The 18144-nt window shown below is 39.2% G+C and overlaps 1 non-coding gene across 1 annotated transcript; it reads right to left on the bottom strand.

The window, feature by feature from the left end:
* Window positions 1-169: 169 nt before the first annotated feature.
* Window positions 170-241, bottom strand: trnah-gug (transfer RNA histidin (anticodon GUG)). Its single transcript has one exon. It is a non-coding gene; the product is annotated as a tRNA-His (tRNA).
* Window positions 242-18144: the final 17903 nt, after the last annotated feature.

Below are 18144 nucleotides of genomic sequence, written 5' to 3'. Positions count from 1 at the left end.
GCCAAATCGTCGTGGTCTCTGCTCAACACACTGAAGTTGCTGTTAAGACAACAAACAAAACAGTTTTCTCCATAAATAATTTTATGCATGTTTGTTGTCTTCTCCTGGTGTTTTTCTATTCGAAGTCTTAGTGTATTTAATTATCTACATTATGCGTGAGTTCAAAATTTGCCGTGACCCGGATTTGACCCGGGGTTGCTGCGGCCACAACGCAGAGTACTRACCACTATACGATCACGGCTGGCTTTGAATACACCACTATGACACTGACCGAAACCTCTTAAGAATACAGCGGGGCAACACGCAGATCGTTGTTTTTGTGGTCTGACTTTGAATGTCCGCTGCAGTGAAAATATCTGGTTAGTCAGATGTGTTTCTCTCTAGCTGTGATTTATTAGTCTGAGAAATCCGACAAATGTAAGAGTTGCTGATCCAGATAGTAGGTAAACAGAGGGTCCGTGAACTTATTAAATAAAAAGGTGAATTAAAAAGTAAAAAAAAAAAAAACAATGATAATATAACAGAGTCTGAAATATCACAAAAGTTGGCTAAATATATTTATATTAATATGTGACCTCAATTTTAATCACTACAATATGGGAAAAATTGGCTACTAAAATAGTCAAATAAAAGTATAATTACTATTATAAAATGTTACTCAAGTGTAAACATAACCATGACACACTGGTAAAAGAAAAATAATAATTCAGTGTGTTTTGATATTTTTAAACACCACTTAAATTAATAAACTTCACCCCATTTCGCTTTTATAAGTTGTTTTTTTTATCTTATTGGTATTAAATTGACAAGAGTAGTGCATGTTAATAACAAGTAAAATCAAAGTGTCATACTTAGCCAAAAAGCAGGTTTTTTTAGCTGTTTTACATGTACAGCTGGAAGGCATGTTACTTTGATTTAGATTCAAATAGATGGTGATTTTATCAGTACATATAGTTTTCTGATATTAGTTTTAAAAATCCTCTAAATCACCATCTATGTTAGAGCTTAATTCAATCTAGGCTGTTATAGATATAACAATCACATGAAATATGAATGACTTTAATGTTATTTTAATTAAATGGAGATGAATCACAACATCTTGTTTTGCACTTTTATTTCTGACACAGAATGGCCTGCCAGCATTTTTTATGCGATTGTTTGTTCATAGGAGAGTATTTACAAATCCACAGCAAAGCAACTTATATCACTCTGTTTTTTTAAACAGACTGTATCAAAGTGGACTTTCATTTATTGAATATTTATGAATTGGTATGAAAGAGGTTCAGTTTCTGTGACCACACCTTCAGCTTACTTAAGAAGCTACCCATGCAAGTTTCATTATTCAGCTAAGGATCCGGTTGCCACCAGGGAAGAGCGTCTGTAGGAATGGCAGGAAGAACATGTGTGTGTTTCTGCACACACTGTCAGGCTACCTGATAGCACCTTTGGATGATGTCATCAAGGAGGGCAACAAAAATGACAATCCTCTCAAAGAATACTATGACATACAGTTGGATATTCTCCACGAAATATCGGCATTGGACAGCAGAGGAATGGTGCAAGAAATGATCTTCTGAGATGAACCTTCAGACTGTTTGAGAAAAACCGAATCCTGGTGTGATGACTCATTCCGGCAATGATTTCCTTCATCCGCTTGGCTCTGTCTTGTCAAAAAGAGTGGGCTCCTCAATAGTTTACCAAAAAACACGTCCGTGCATAAAAGTGTCAAAATATCCTCCAAGAGTATGTGTCAGGCCTGCAGAGGTGAAATACTTATGTGGTTCCATCTGCCTCCCTAAAAGACAAAATAGCTCCAACAAAACCGGAGAAGTATAGTTTGTAAAAAAAAAAATATAATTATATCTTATCTCCAAACCTTTGGCCATAGCTGTACCGATGGCTTCTTAACAAACATTGATATAGTTTCAGGTGTGATATTGACATCTTGGAAGCTGTTTCTGTTCCTTTCTCTGGTTGAAAATAAAAGACTGCATGTGAAAGTAGATTCCTTCTTTTTTTTACTTTCTATCACAGCAATTTCAAGGGGTTCATTCCTTTTATTTTCCTGCATAAGGAAAAATAAGACAGTGCAGACAAAGCTTTCAGCTTTGTCTGCACTGTATGTGCATCTCCATGTTTTGGGGGATTTCGGCACAGGTTGCTCTAACAAAGCACAACTGTAACAGTTTTCATTGTTGTTTCAAAAACAAATGACCAAGGGACAAAAGTAGCTAAAGTAGCTGAACCAACAAACAACAGCAGCAGACAAATGTGTAAAATTAAAGCTGATCAGATTCAAGCAGTTTCTAAACTTCTGTGCAATTTTGAGTATGTTACCTAGTTACAGAACTGATTTGAAATGCAATGTAAATACAAAAATTCAAATACAAGTAAACAGAAGTACAGAAAGTCACTGTAACACAAGTAAATGTAATTTATCACTTCCCCAGTTTGCTAAGGGATAAGGAACTGATCTTAAAATTTTATAAAAGTTCAGAAACACTTTCCTTGCCACATTTGGGTAAAATGTAAGCTGGTAAAGACTTCATAAGTTTGGTAAAACTCTCCTGTCTGTGACCTCAGCGTGACTGTTACGGGTCAAGAGGTGAGGAGGTCACAACTGCGCAAGGAATTTATCCAGGGGCTTTCTTTTTCTGGTTGAAAATGAAAGAGCTCATCTTTCATATTGCATTAAAATCTAAAGAGGAGCCGTCTTTTTCATTATTTTAGGGCTGAGAACAGGACAAAACGTGTACTTTCAAACACATATGCTTACATAAACAAGTGGCATCTTGACCTCAGTCTCACCGACGTCCTTGAGTCTCTCACCGTTTTTCTTGCAGCCTCACTCCTTGACGCCCTGCAGATTACCACTAAACTGAAGTGTCTTCTGTGTCAACTTGGGCCTATAATTTCTGCGAGAAATCCATAAAACCTCAGTGACTCGGCCATCAGGATATTGTACGTGGGGCTTACAGTAGATTTGAGTACCATCATCCTGAAAGTGCTCTGTGGGCAAATTTCCCAACTGAACATCACTTCATAAATCTGCAGCCGCAAATCATTAGTTTTCTCTAAACCTGTGTGACCCCAAGTCTCTAACTCAGCTACCCATACAGTAAAGGCAGCATCTTTCACTGTCTGTCCAAAGGTTTGCCTTTTGAAGATGAAGTGTGTTGTGTTTCAAAAACGCCTGTAAAAGGCCATAATTTACCAAAAGTAGGCTAAATACTTCAGATAAAGACAGAATTTTTGAATAATCGTGGCTATGGATTAAATGTAATTTCTTACAAAAACATGAACTTTCTTTGAGTTTAAATGTAAGCCAAGAAGGTTATTGATGAGACTGTTTGAAAACACAACACTGTATCAAAAAACAGAGGTAACTAAGAAAATGTAGATTTGCTAATTAGCCCAATATTCATGTGGGAGGAAACCAGAGCAAAGAGAAGAAATCCCACACAGAAAAACCAAGATTTTCATTTCAAACTAAGATGTTGTTGATGTGTGGCAACAGTACTGACCCCTTATGCTTCATTACACCCTTAAAAAAAAGGCGGTCTGGAAAAATGTCTTGAAAATATTACATTAACAAGGACAGACAGTGAAGAATGAAACATTATCAGTGTTTTGCATCAGCTTGTATTACTACTTCCCACCCGTAGCCTGAGAATACGTTAGAATAAGAGAGCAAAGAGGACACCGCTAATAGTTAGCAAGGTGCTTATTTCAATCTTTCTTTTAACAGTGTTGACCTGCTGACATCACTGAGAAGTCAGAAAATGAGCATTTGCAGCACGGCCAGAACAGAACTGAGTGAACAGAACAGACTGTGTGTGTAAGTTGTGGTTGAAACTTTACCTCAAGAGCATTAGAGATGTGTGACATGCAAAGAAAAGTGTCACCTTTCACGAAATATGACAGGGAAAAGGGCAAAACCTTCTCCAAATGTATTCTCTTCCCATTTTCCTGTCAGATATAATTAAAGATTTGAATCAACCACATACCTGTGATTTAGCTTCTCTCTTCCCTAAGGAAATTGGAGTTACATACATTAGCTAAACTGCAGCAGTTCTTGTCCCTTTTTAGCCAGAGAAGCGACAGTAATCCTTAGGCAGGTTCTTCTAAATCTTTCTCAGTCTTAGTGCGGGACAAAAGGTGAGGCAGGGGAATTGTCTTTTTTTTTTTTAATCTCCTTGCTTGCTGTCCTTTTCGATGTTCATTTTCTCTGATTGCCTACAGTTGTAAATCGCAAATCTCAGTTTTTGTTTGGCCACCCGAGGAACAAACGATCAAGCTATTCCTGTTTGAGATTGCCACTTTAAGTACAACACTCATGACATATGTGAAGCTTATAACTGATGCTTATTATTCAATATTCACTGTGGTGTCTTGCATGTTTAAATTGCTCTCAGTAGTTGTACTTCAGCGTTTCGCCACACTGTGGCATAGCTGCTCCACATACAGCGGGCAAAAGGAATCTATTCTGTCATTTACAATTCTGCGACCACAATCGACTCCTTCTCAGTTTCCATCTGTCTGTCTGCGTCCTTCCTCGATACTCCATGATCTATAATCACCTCTCCGTGTGTCTCCATCAACATCCATCACTCTTTATGGAGTTTCACAGTCGGGGCGCAGAGCAGAGATATCTTGAGAGAGAAAAAGACAGCCTTTCAGTCAGGGGCAGGAAGAAGGTTACACAGCGCTCTTTTTCTAAATGACCTACCAAATGGAGATAATGTATCCCTGTCCGCACATTCTCAGTCCCAAGCCTTGGGGTATTAACAATGACACTTTTTCTCCGCAGTCAAGCTGCTCCTCCTGCTTGAACAAGCTGACTTTATTCAGATACAGAACTGCAGAGACACGTAACAGCTCTGTAATAAGAGTCTGCTAACAAGAAATGTATACTGGACTCTTATTTCTCATATAAGCACAATTTCACCTTACACACGCCTCAGTGCAGCAAGGTTTGGTTGACTGATTAGATTGTTCTCCAAACCTGCAATGGAGGGTCGATCGAGCTTTTTATGATCACTCCGTGTTTATTATTTTTCTCCAAGTTATTGAGCCTAACATCTTGAAAGTGGAGCAGCATTATAGCTACAATTTGAAAAGATCACAATAAAAAAACTGAAAGAAAGAGAAAACGTCATAGAGCTGATTATCTGTGAAGGGTCGCATGGATGCTTGTGCCCATGTCCAGTAGCCATTGGACAAGACAGACGATAAATCCTGGACAGTTTGCCATTCCATCGCATCATAAAGACATGTAGAACAACTATGTATGAACACATTTACCTCTAATTTAAGACATGTTTGCATTAAGAAGATGTACCAATTTAAGTTGCTATATGTTTAATCTAACATTCAAAGCTTACACGTCTTAAATATTTGATCATGCATTCATTTGAAGTTGGAAAATAAAAGATCTGATTTAGCCAAGATTGATTATTTGTTTGGGATCAAACTCAGGACCTCTCGGTAAACAGCTCTGTGTTTAGCAGATGAGCTACCAGCAACCAGAGATTTCAATATCTGCAAATAATTTGCAAGTGCAAGACCCTTTATTATGCGCATGGTTTAATTGTCGCTGTATATTTAATGTCTTAAAATGCATGTCGCTTCTCCCAGAACAGAACAAATATGCAAATGTTCCATAATTGTCTTCATTTTTCTCACAGTTCTTTACCTTGTCTTTTTCTGCAGATTCTTTTGCAATTGCAAAGCTAAGAAAATTCTTCATTTGTAAAATGAAGTCGGCCTCAGCTTTTGTAAAATACCCCATACGGATGAAGTAGTCTGAGTTTAACAATAGTACTGAAATTAGCAACCTCAGGTTGCTAATTTTAAACATTTTAAAGAGTGGGTTTCATGTTTCAGGGAAATATCTTTTACCAATTTAAGTATTTTTTTAAAGAGAGGAGCAACTATAGAGTGCAAGAATAGCGCAGCGTTAATCTATAGGTTTGTGTTTGCTTGCTGTTTCTTCACTCAGACAAGCCTTTGAGGTCAGTGCTACATGACAACTCCATAAATAATTGAAGGAACAGGTTTCCTCGTTTACAGGTTAGAGAAATGACAGCATCTCCTTTTAATGTTCAAACTTCAAATAATGCTTTGAAGAGAAACACTTAATGCCTGCTCCCCACTTTTAAAGCCCTATCCTATCTTAATTCTCAGAGTTACATGTCTACGTCTATTTTCCCAGGATGAAGCGAAACTTTCGGAAGAGTGATGCTTTTCTTCCTAGCATCCCATGTTATCCCTGTGGTGGATGCGGAGAGATGAACAGAGCCTTCCTGCAAGATACAGTGGTCCTGCCAAGAGAAAGGTGCATTAACGTATCTCTCTTCGACACGCACACTGTAGAGATAAGGTTTAAAATCACTGGAGTGGTCCTTTAGGCAAGACAGCGTGCATCAGTCAAGCTGCTGGATGCCAAACATGGGTCGTTCTGGTTATAGGCTATTGAGCTGCATATCTCATCTTTGAATGGGTGTAACTCAGAGAACTTGAAGCAGGGGTTGTTGCTGAAGCAGACTTGTTCACTCAACCGTTTTCTTGGTCAGTAACACTTAAAAAAAAAAAAAAATGGCCCACCAGTTTGTCTCCTCTCATCTCAATCAAACCAAATTACGTTAAAAATTTAGAGCAGGCGTAAAAGGAAAATAACTTGCCTCATTTAAATGCTAATTTGTCTTCAGCAGAAGATTCAGCACAATGGCAACAGGTTTGCAGAGTGTGCGGTACATTATGCGAGAGCTCATAGATCAGACGCAAGGACAGTTTTCCTGCAACGATTCGCCATAAAAATCTTTTATTTCTTCATTCATCTTTTGTTTCCCAGCAGTACTGCATAAATACACGGGAACCAGTGATTCGAACTGCAGCCGAGACCAAAAATCATTATAGATGCTTCTTTTTTGTGTCATATCTTCTCTGTAACATACAGCAAGTGACCCCTCCCACACCTGTCTGTATTTTTATACTTTCTAATCATATGTTGGCTTGGAAAAGTAGTCATCCCCCTTGTAACTTCCACATGTTACGCCTTCAGACACTAAGGTATTTTATTGGGATATTATGAGACACACAAAGTTGAACACAATTGTGACATGGAAAAGAAACTGGCAGAAAATCTTTGATTGATGAAAAGCTAAAAAGTGTTTTGTTGGTACTTTGTGGAGCCACCTGTCTTTTTGGCTTATGGCTCTACCAGCATTGCACATCTAGAGACTGAAATCTTTGGAAATTCCTCTTGGCAAATTTACTTAAACTCAATTGGACTGCAGAGAATGCTGTACTTTTAAAAATATTTTAATTTAAACCATGAGTCATTCTCCTTTCGCTTCATGATAATTGAGTTGCTCTAAATTCCCAATAAACTACGTTAAAGCTTGGGGTTGTAATGGGTAAAAAAGTGAAACATTTTAATTGATATTAATAGACTCCGTAAAATGAAATGCATAGTTACTGTTGATCTGGATGATAGTCTTTCTGGGTACAAGTCCGTGGCCTTCATGGAAATGATTTTTTATTGCATTCGAGGGGAAGATTGTGTGTGCTCTGAATTGCTTTTTTTTTTTCTTCTTTTTTTCAAACCTGTCAGACCTTGACTCACAAAATGCATCAGGAGGGGTTTGCAGTTAAGTATGAAGCAGCTGCTGGGATGAGAGTCAGCGCTTCAAAATCTCTGCCCAAGAGTCCGTCATCATCTGTCTGAAGGATTGCTTTGCTCCATTCTGTTTGAGAGTGAGCTGTCACCCGAAGTAAACAAGTTACAGGATGCTTGCTTCTTGTTCATGGGTGAGGATAAAAGGGTGTGTAAGGACGGATAGGTGGATTGTCTCTGTGTAGTGTGCTTTGGCAGGTAAGAAGGAGCTGAGATTGACATTGCAATCATAACATTATGACTCGGTGTGCACTTGTGCATCCAGCTCACGGGACGAGATGTTGCGGTCAAAGACGACTGGGTTCACGAGAACTGGATGTTTTTTATTAAAATTAACAATTTTAACAGTGCGATTTTACAAAACAGCAAAACGAAAATGCAGATCTTGTGCTGGTATTGTGAAAATCTGGATTTACAATTCTGAAAAGCTGTCATTGCTCTCTACGGTTTGGTTGAAGGGTTATGTTGTAGCTCTCAGCTGTTGTTCTTAATGAGCTTTTAGAAACACAAGCATCAGGTCAGGTTTCTTTTCTGTCATCTCGTCAGAACATCTTCAAAATAGGTTTGTTCACAAGTTTTCTGGACACGTCCCACTTATTGAGGACCTTGAGGCTAAACCTCAGGCAAAGACCCAGAAAATGGAGAACAGATAATGCATCCCATCAGGCCATTGAGGGCCTTCTAATCCCCTACAGGGAGTTGGAAAAGTTGGCAGTAAAGAGGGAAATTTGGCAACGTACCTAGATTGATAGATTGATGGCTACCCTTTTAAAGCAACCTATTTGCACTTCGTCTTTACTCCTTCCCTCCGATTGAAATGGGGAGGCCCTCTTTCTCTCCTTATCCTCCAGTTCACCTCTCTTCCTTTATTTCCTCGGTCTTTTCTGCTCATAGATATTTTCCCAGTAACTAAGCAACACAAGCTCAGAAAACTGTTCTCGTGTCATTTGCGAGAACTCCCACTCACCCACTGTTCCCCGGCTCTCTGCTTAATTTCTTCCATCTCTTCCACTCTGCCCTCTTCTCTCACCGTCGATCCGAATCTTAACCCTGTTCCAATCCGTCTCTGCGCGCCATCCTCCGTCTCTGTCACTCCACGTCTGTCTCGCTCCATCTTTCCCCATCGTCAGCGACCCCTCGCTCTATCTCTTTGTGATTGAGTGACTTAGAAAGTTAGTTAGATACCCTTCCACTGCCGTCCAAGGTTAATGACAGGATGCACGTAAACTGACCTCTCCATCTACAATCTGCCATCGGCTTTTAAAGGCTTGACTTGACTTATTGTAAATGTTTGTTTTCAAATGCTTTCTTCTTGAGCAAGTGGCTGTTTACACGTAATGTGTGTTTGGCATAATGTGTGGTTTCACGGTTTGCTCATTTTACACAGCGGAGTGTGCATATTTCCATTACAGAGAGTTGTGAAGGGAATGGCGCTGGTTTTAATTGGCGGGGGCTTGCCTGCGACCCAAGGTCGTTGTATGATAATGTGTCAATTATCTGTCACACAGCTGAGAGAACAAGCTGAGGCCGAGGGGGGACAGAGGGAAATAGAAAACAGAGTAGACCAGTGGGGAGACAGACAGAGCCTCATTTCACTTGTCAGCTATCCATCCCAGTGGAGGACCAAGAGAGCTGCACACTCAAAGTCACCTCAAGACACGACAGAAGCTCTTCAAAGCGTCAGACAGCTACTGTCTTTATTAACAAGGCTTTTTTTCAAGATGATTTTTCTTTGTCTGAAAACATACATTTACCAGCCGCTTTACTAAGCGTAGCTCTTCAATTGCTTGTATATGAAGCGAGCTGCTCCAATCTGGGAGTTAGACTTCTGGACTTGGAGTTGGCGACTTTCTGAAGTTCAAACTGAGCATCAGAAGGAAATTTAAATCAATGTGGCATGTTTGTGGCATGACATGATCTAAATCTCTTATCAGGTTTACAACAAACGGTCCAAGAAAGAGGAGTATAAATAATGTTGCTAAAAACTATAATGAACACTGATAGCAGTTGATAGTTGTCAAAAAGAGACAAAAATCCCCACAAAACACATGAATTAAATAATTCATAAGTTTAAAAAGAAATAAAATGATGTTAAACAAAGAAATAGATTGTCCAGCTTTATTTATTTCAAAAGCTAGAAAGTAGAGGTGGGTCTTAAAATCACGTAAGCGTGCAGATTTCAGCAGCTCTTATATGGATTGGCAGATTGTTGCACAGTTTTGGGGCTGCAGCAGAGAAGACACGGTAACCTCAACTTTTCTGATTTGATCATAGAACAACTAATTTCTTGACCTTCGTGTTCCTGTGGGTATCTGACCATAAAGAATCTCAAAAACCAGAGGAGTGAAGCCACAACTGGAGGTTTTTGTTCCTGTTAACAGACGAGCATCAGCATTTTGATCAATGAGCGTATGACCGATCTGAACCGGCACGAGGAGAATTACAATAATTTATGGATCAATCTTTCAAAATCTTTGGGAGGGAAGTAAGACTTTATGGCTATTGAATTCAAGAAATTAAGTTTAAAATGCAGAAATCTTTAAAGTTATTTGTGCTAAATGTTCAATATGAGGTTGTTTTTAAGTCTTATAAAAATTGATCACCAGACCCTACTGTGCAAAATAAAAAAAAGATTAGCAAAACCAAGAACCATTGTCAGTTGCTGTATAAGTTTTCTGAGGCTAAATGATAAAATTACTGGATAATAAGGTTGAAGTTAGCGGACATTATAAAGTTTAATTCAGCACATAACTAAAGGGTTACGCTTATGTGCATTGATTCATTTAGATTGCTTTTGATCAACTCTACTTCAAAATAAAAGCACAGTGTATTCGTTAGTCAAACCTGTACTAGGCAATTTGCATCAGAGAATTCTGCAATAGTTCTGATACGCTACACAGAAAAAAGTTAGTTTTTTTTCTTTATAACGGTCTTTTCAGATCTGCAGAAGAGATGACCAGATCTTCTTAGGTAGGATATCTGAAGAAATTGAAAAGCAAAAATAATTCGGTTTGCATTACAGCTTAAATGTTTGTGGACATCAGCCATAGACAGCTACAACTTGTTCTACCTGTGTCACTTTCTTCTCTGCAGTTTTTTTTTTTCTTGTTCTATGACTTTATGGGCTGGATACATCCAGTCTCTCTCTCTCCCTTCTTCGCACAGGTAAAAATAAATAATCAAACTTAAGCAGGAAAGTCAAAATGTTCACGTTTGACTGAAATATGAAGATGGCTTCCTTTATTCTCAGCTTTGAAACAGTGTGAAGATATGCATTTGATCATCAAGTGAGGCTTTTGTCAGGAATAAAAGATGCAGAAGTGAGACCCACCAAAGACGATTCTCCTTCATAGTTTTACTCCCCTCGTCTTTTGCATTTCCTTTGAAAAAAAAAAAAAGTTGTGTTGAGGTTCGTTGACTCAAGATTTATGTGTTTCTTTCAAAGATTCAAAAAAAGAGACTCGCGTACATTTTCGCCCAATCCCCCTGAGATTCTTCCCTTTGTTTTTTCCGGGATGCTGCTTTAAGTGATTTAGAGACTCGGCGTTGCTCAGCAATCACTCACTTGACTTTACCGCTTTCACAGAACGCTGGCGGCCAGCTGTTGTCTGTGAATGAGGAAGGTTTTTTTTTGCCTTTTCTCGCTTCTTCTCTCTTTCGCTCACACTGATCATTTTCAGTATGTTGCTCTTTTTAGGCACATCTGTCTGGACACAGAATCCGAGGATGTTGGGAGGTTGACGGAGAGCCAAAAGGTCAGACGCACAGACAGCGACGAGGAAATGACGACATTGGGTGTCCCCTCACAGGAGCGCCTCTCGACATCCCCCCTAAACAATGTCTGAAGATTTCACATTTCTCAATCAAAAAAACATTTCTGCAAAATGAATTCGGCTTTTACCTTTTGTGCAAAACTAACAAGCGTCTCCGGCAAAGTGCTCAATCTTGAGTTCTTATAAAACAGCGAAGAAAAGGTGTGTGATGCCACGTCACGCCGTCAAGTAGACATTGACCCTTTGCTTTTTTACATTTTTTTGCTGAGAATCACAGCTTAGAAAACCAACCTTTCAAGAAGAGTCAATTTATTCATTTATTTTATGAATTAATTATGAATTGGACCTGCTTTTCTTGCTAAGTGTCTACTTGTTGTGAAGCTGTGTCTTATAAATTAACTGCGCTTAAATGTCTGCCTGCTAAGAACAATGAATATTACCAGCCTTATTTGAAAACACTTTTTAAACAACAGTCAGTGATTATGAAAGCTGGTTTTCTATCTTACAGAGATTTTCATTTTTGCTAGTTGCTACAGCTTCACAACTATTGAACAAATTTCAAAGACTTAGTCACATTTATTCCCTATATACGTAAAATAGGACACTTAATGAGACTAATGGCTGAAATTGAGTCAGGAGCCTTTTTTTCGTTTTTCATACTTTTTCACTTGATTTACTCAGAAAAAAGCACCACATTATGTGTAAAAGCCAGGCGTTTTAACATGATTACTACAAATAAAAATTTCTCAGTACTTCAGTTAATAAAATAAAATCTGAGCTATCTTTTTGGGATAAACAAAACTGCTATTATAAATCCTTCTCAACATTTGGAAGAATTTCCAGAAACTTTTGCACTTTTGTCCTCTTTCCACTCCTGCACAACTCTGACAGACTGTTCAGACAACCGTGGCAACCAAGAGATCAAACGCCACGGCAACGAGTGGCTTCTGTGATCACCACGGATACGTCTAGACAGCCAACCACTTTGTAGTGCTTGTTTGTGCGTGTGTGTGTTGGTAGCGGCGCATAGTCACCAGGTTAATTCAGGAGAATTTGAAGTTAAAACTGTGCACGTGTGCAGTTTCTTAAAGTGTGTGTGATTTAAAAACAAAAAGAGAGAAAAATGGTTATGTGTGTCTTAATTCAATCACATATATATGTGTGTGGGTGTGTGTGTGCGTGTGTGTTCACATGTAACTGTCCATGGCTGAGAGTCTCCCCAGGCTCTTTTCAGATGGACCGCTGCTGCATGTTGTGGAGATGAAAGGGATGCTGGGAACTCATCTTACGCTATGAATCCTGGGTAAGTAGCGTGTGATGTGAGCACATCCTCATCACTCAGTGAAAAAGGCTTTCATCCCTTATCCGTTCCCTCCATCATTTCTGCCGACGCCACTCCAGCTTCTCCCCGTTCCTTCCTTCCCTCCCTTGTCTTCGGTTTCCCCTTCTTCCTTTGTTGGATTTGTCTTTTTCTACGTCCAGTTTTATTATTTTTCATTTCACTAAGCCCGTCGTCCGCCGTCTTTTTAAGTTTCGACTTTGCTTAGCTTTTCTTTGTTCTTTTTATTCTCCTTTCTCCATAATTCTTACTTGTCTTCCTTTTTGCAAGTGCTTTGCTTATTTCCCCTGCACTTCCACTTTTTTATTATCCTTCTGCCCTTTCTTTGCACATCTATAGACCTTTACTTTTCCTTTGCTGCTCAGCTCACCTCCTTTATTTCTTTTCTCACCCTTCTCTCAACTCTTTTAGTAATGTATTCCAAAATTCTCTTGTACTTTCCTTTATTTTCTGTCTCCTTTTCTTCAGCATCCCCTCTTTGCTTTTCTTTTTTATGCTTTCTTGTAGCTCTCCTCTCATCTCTTTTCTTTTTCTTTTCACCTGTCTCATCTACAGTCTTCTGCTCTTCTCTCCTGTGAACTTAAAATGATCAAAGTGCCCATTCTGGGCATGACAGTCCAATTTTACCCCTGCGTACACACACAGATGCACTCACACTCCTGAAAGTACTTTTTTTAAGTGTGTGCATGCCCTCTGCACACATATGCATGACTGTATAGATAGTGGTGGGTTTGGATTAGTCAACTTCAAACCTTTCTCCACTGTTTTTATTTGTTTTCATCCTTTAAGGTAGATTTATCTTTGATCTTTTTTTGTTTATTTACTGCAGACTTTTAAGTCTATATGGAAAAAATAACCTTAAAACAATATTATATCGCATCTCTTCAGGGCAGATAAAGACACAGTGTTACGGTGTAAACAGTTAATTGCCATCGGATAATGCATTTTCTCCTTGATCTTTTATGTTTTGTTTCTGACTGATTAGTAAGCTACATGGGAGAAAATGAGGTTAAAATCAGAATAACATTTTATTCTGTCCCTTTTGAAAACACACAAAAAATGTCCATATGTGGTCATTTTAATTTCCTTGAGATTACCAAGTAAGTTTTCGGTTATCTTGAGCCAACCAATCTATTTTCTTATCTCTAAGAATAAAATCTTATTTTCTGGAGATATTATTTCAAGAAAAAATGGCACATTCTCTAGATTATATGCTCTTTGCTCCAGTGAGATTCCCATAATGCCTAAAGATCCACTTTGAAAAGGAACCAGAAAGTCCAATTTCTTGGAAGGAAAATACAAAACAAAGAATAACTTTGCAGCAACCTCCTGCAACAAAGAATGTAAATAAAAGCAAATACCTTGGAAGTTTTGCAAGTAGCTTTCCAAAGTTTTAAGTCTTATATTGGCAAAATGTTCTGGTTCATCTTAAAATAGAAACAAGATCTTTGCCTGTGATTCAGATTATAAATTCAAGATGAAATCTAGTCACAAAATTCCCTCATTATTCCTTTTTGTCCATTTCCAAGTGAAGTTGACTTTTTTAAAGAATATTAATTACATACCCATAGTACAATAACAAATGCTTGTATTTAAAAGGTTTTTAAACAGATAGTTGGTAGATCTGTTGCCTTGCAACAAAAAGGTTCTGGGTTCGATTCCTGGCCCTGGTCTTTCTACATGGAGTATTCATGTTCTCCCTGTGCATGGTGCGTTCTCTCTGGGTACTCCGGTTTCCTCCCACAGTCCAAAAACAAAACTCTAAATAGTCCCTAGGTGTGAGTGTGTGTGTGGATGGTTGTTGTTTGTCCTGTGTGTGTGAGTGTATGAATAAAAAATACATATTTATAGCAATGAATCAGGCAAAAACAAGATTATGTGCTTTTCACATAATCCTGTCCAGAAAGATTTTCTTCCTCTTTGCCTGGTTTCTTTATGTCCTCATTTAATTGGCTTGTAAACAATCTTTGCAAACCCCAAGCCTGACACTTACTTTATAGGTTTCGAAAACTAATGAGAAATGTTTAGTCTCTCCTGTCTTTATCTCTTAGCTAGGTCTTGTTCAGACTGCCAGAGAAATCACACAGGAAGTGCAATATTAGGAGATGTAGTGCCTTCTGAAAGTATTCATAACCCTCAGACTTTTTTAAGATTTGTTTTCAGATCTGTGATGTCCAGGTCAAACACCTGCAGTCAAAAGTCGCCTAATTAGTAAATAGTCAACTTCGGAGGTTCATCAGAGAACAAAACTTCTTGAAAACCGAAGAACACAGCAGAGAGAAAGTAGAAATTAAAATTAAAATTAAAGCACGTTTATTAAATATTCAACAACTTAAGGAGGAAAGTTACTTCAAGGCTTCTATGTTTATATCTTGTGCAATTTGTGACATTTGCGTGTAGTTCAGTTCTATTACATTTTGCCAAAAACCATCTGAGCGCTGGTCTCCCTTCGTTGAACTCTGAATTCTAAGCTGAATTTTCATTTTGTTTACAATGGTACAGCTTTATGTCACACAATGCTGCATTCAGGTATAAAAGCATCTCAGTCACACACACACGCACACACTCACACACGCACTCCAGTGGGGAGTCAGACATTTTTCAGTGTAGGGTATGATTTTCCCTCTAAAAAGCTTTTAAATTGTCCCAGAACATTAAGTTTGATGTTTCACCCGGAGTGTTTAAGCTAAAATCAACAATGCTAATTTGTTCCTCCATAAATTCTGTAAAATCTCTGTTTGAGAGAAGTGTTGATTGCTAGTGTCTCTGGAAATCAGGAGCTCCAGTGAAGACGATTGAAAGCACAACTGGAGCATGGTGAGATGTGAGCGTCGTCGTGGTGTTAGGTATATTTCTAATGCGCGAACACTCTCGGGAGACAAACGAAGTTTTAAAAGGCTTATTTTACAATGATTTGAATAATGAATGGGCGGCGGTTCAGGGTGCTGGAGGCTGGAAACAGGAGATGGAATAAGTAACTGGAGTGGAACAGATAACGAGAAATAATGGAGAAGAAAGAGGAAGGAGCTTTCGAGATGAAGTGCGAGATTAACGCCGGAGAGAGCGAGTGGAATCTCAGGTTGCTGACTTGCACGGTGGTTACAACCAGTGGTTTGATGGCAGCTTGGAGAAGCAGGAAGCAAGGCGAAGACGCTTGGAGTGCGGACGGGTAGGTTTGCAGGAGGATGATGACCATTAAGAGGAGCGTGTAGGTTTCCAGAAGTTATGTGGATCCAGAGGCTTTTTGCAAAAGAGATCCATAGCTTAAAGGAAGGTGCTGATTAAACAATGTTTGGAGCAGAATCAAGGAGCACAAGAAAACACAGAAGGCTTGGATTACCACACTGGTTACAGGTGAAGAGTGTGTGGCTGCCAGCTCCTCTCCTGCTGATGATTTGCTCTCTAGTGGAGAACTTGCAGCTCCAAAACAGAGAGAGAAACTACCACACAATCGCAACAGCACAATCTAAGAAATCAAATTGTTATCAATAAGAAAGTATAAATTGATCCTAGAGTAAATGTGGTTGACATGTGAGGGGGGAAAAAAAACAGTAGTGCCTTGTGTTTGGATGGAGATGTCAGAGATACTATAATCAGACAAGAAGGAATTAGAATCTGCACTCATCTCCTTTCAAACCTCTTTTCAAAGTGTTACATCTACATTCTCTATTCCTCCGATATGACTGAGTTTTAGTTTTAAGAGGAAAATAATGAGAAAGAAAACAGGAAAAGGTGGCAGAAGTCCATCCCCAAACATCTGCAGCTGTAAAAGCAGAGGAACGTGGTTTAACAAAGCATTAGCTCGGGGAGTGAATGTTTATGTATCGCATAAAACTCTTAATACGATACATTGAAGTTTATAGTAGCAATCTGACAAAATGTGAAGACGTTCAATCAGTGTGAATACCTTGCGGTACATGGCAGCTTGACTGGGTCCATCAGTGATAATCTCCAAACCTGCAGCCTTGTCCAATCTGCTTCAGCAATTTACCAAGTTTTCACCTTGAGAAAACAAGGCTTTTGGAAAGTAACTCTTTTTTGTGTGTGTGTGTGCATCCGTGCTCCCTTTACACTCCACACTCAGAAACCACTTGCACAACCCATTTTTTCCCTGCTCCTCCCAGGTTGTCCTACCTTTCATGTCTCGCAGATTTTATGCAGTCGCTCAGTGTCCTTCCAATAGCTGTCTGCTCCATACAGTTTGCATTAATATTCATGAGCAGGTACACTCTTGCACTTTAAACTTGGCAGGCGCACTCAGGCATATTTTCTTAAGAAATTGCGACTTTTCCGGGCTTTGTTTTGCTGTCTGTTTGTCTTCTTCCTTCAGTGTCTGGTGGGCTCATTCGCTTTCAAATTTTCTCTCAACCTGTCGTTCTCATCTTAATTCTCTCACTTTCGCTCTCTTTCTCTCTCTCTTTTTCTCTCTCTCTGCACTGATTTGTGGTGCAGCGAAAGGGAAACATGATTGTCAAATTTTTTACACATCATTTTATTCCCCTCAGAGCCATCGCTTCTTTATTTTGTTTGTCTTCTTTGTTTTCTTTTACGCTCTCCTCTTTTTTACTCTCGTTTCCTCTACTGCTTTTCCTATCCTCCCCTCCTTCCTTCATCCTCTCCCCCCGTCTTCCGCCTTCTTGCTCCTTCCCCTCTCTGGAGTTCTCTTCCTTCCGTCTGTTTCATCAACAAGATTTATCTTCTCGAGTAATTACAACACACACACACACACACACACACACACACACACACACACACACACACACACACACACACACACACACACACACAGATGCATGCAGGAGCATTCAGGCACACACAGCTGTCGGGGATGCACTTCTGGTTATTCACCAGTCAGGGTCACTGTGGCACTGCAGCTAAAGGAGGACGAATGTTTGGTGGAGTGGGGAGGGGAGGGTGTGGTCTGCATGCATTGAGGTATGCAAGCATGTTTGAGTTTTCTTTGTTAGTTTTTTTTTAGATTCCAAATAGTATCATGGTGGCCCCTTAGTGGGACATCAATCTGAAATAAAAGCACCAAGCGAAGACCTTTCAGTTTGTAGCCACGCTGTTATTATTCTTAAAAGGTCACCCATATTTAAATCTATAATTCACACTTTTATAATCGTTCAGCCGTTCAGGTCAGGCGCTTCCATTTGATCTGGTTAGCATGTAATAAAAAGAGGGCACTCTGGTGGTATGAGGTATGGAAGCCTTGGTCCTTGATGTAGCCATCAAGGGTTGAAATCCCGACCCGATGACCCCTGACACATGCCCTCCCCCTCTCTCATAACTCTGCTGTCTGTCTGACAACTTCTTTATAAAAAAAATCAGAAAATGCAGTTTCAAAAACATTT

This window comes from Poecilia reticulata, linkage group LG11 (assembly GCF_000633615.1).
Source record: "Poecilia reticulata strain Guanapo linkage group LG11, Guppy_female_1.0+MT, whole genome shotgun sequence".
Lineage (NCBI taxonomy): Eukaryota > Metazoa > Chordata > Actinopteri > Cyprinodontiformes > Poeciliidae > Poecilia > Poecilia reticulata.
The sequence above is the reverse complement of the archived record's forward strand: the minus strand, read 5'-3'. Positions and strand labels throughout refer to the sequence as shown.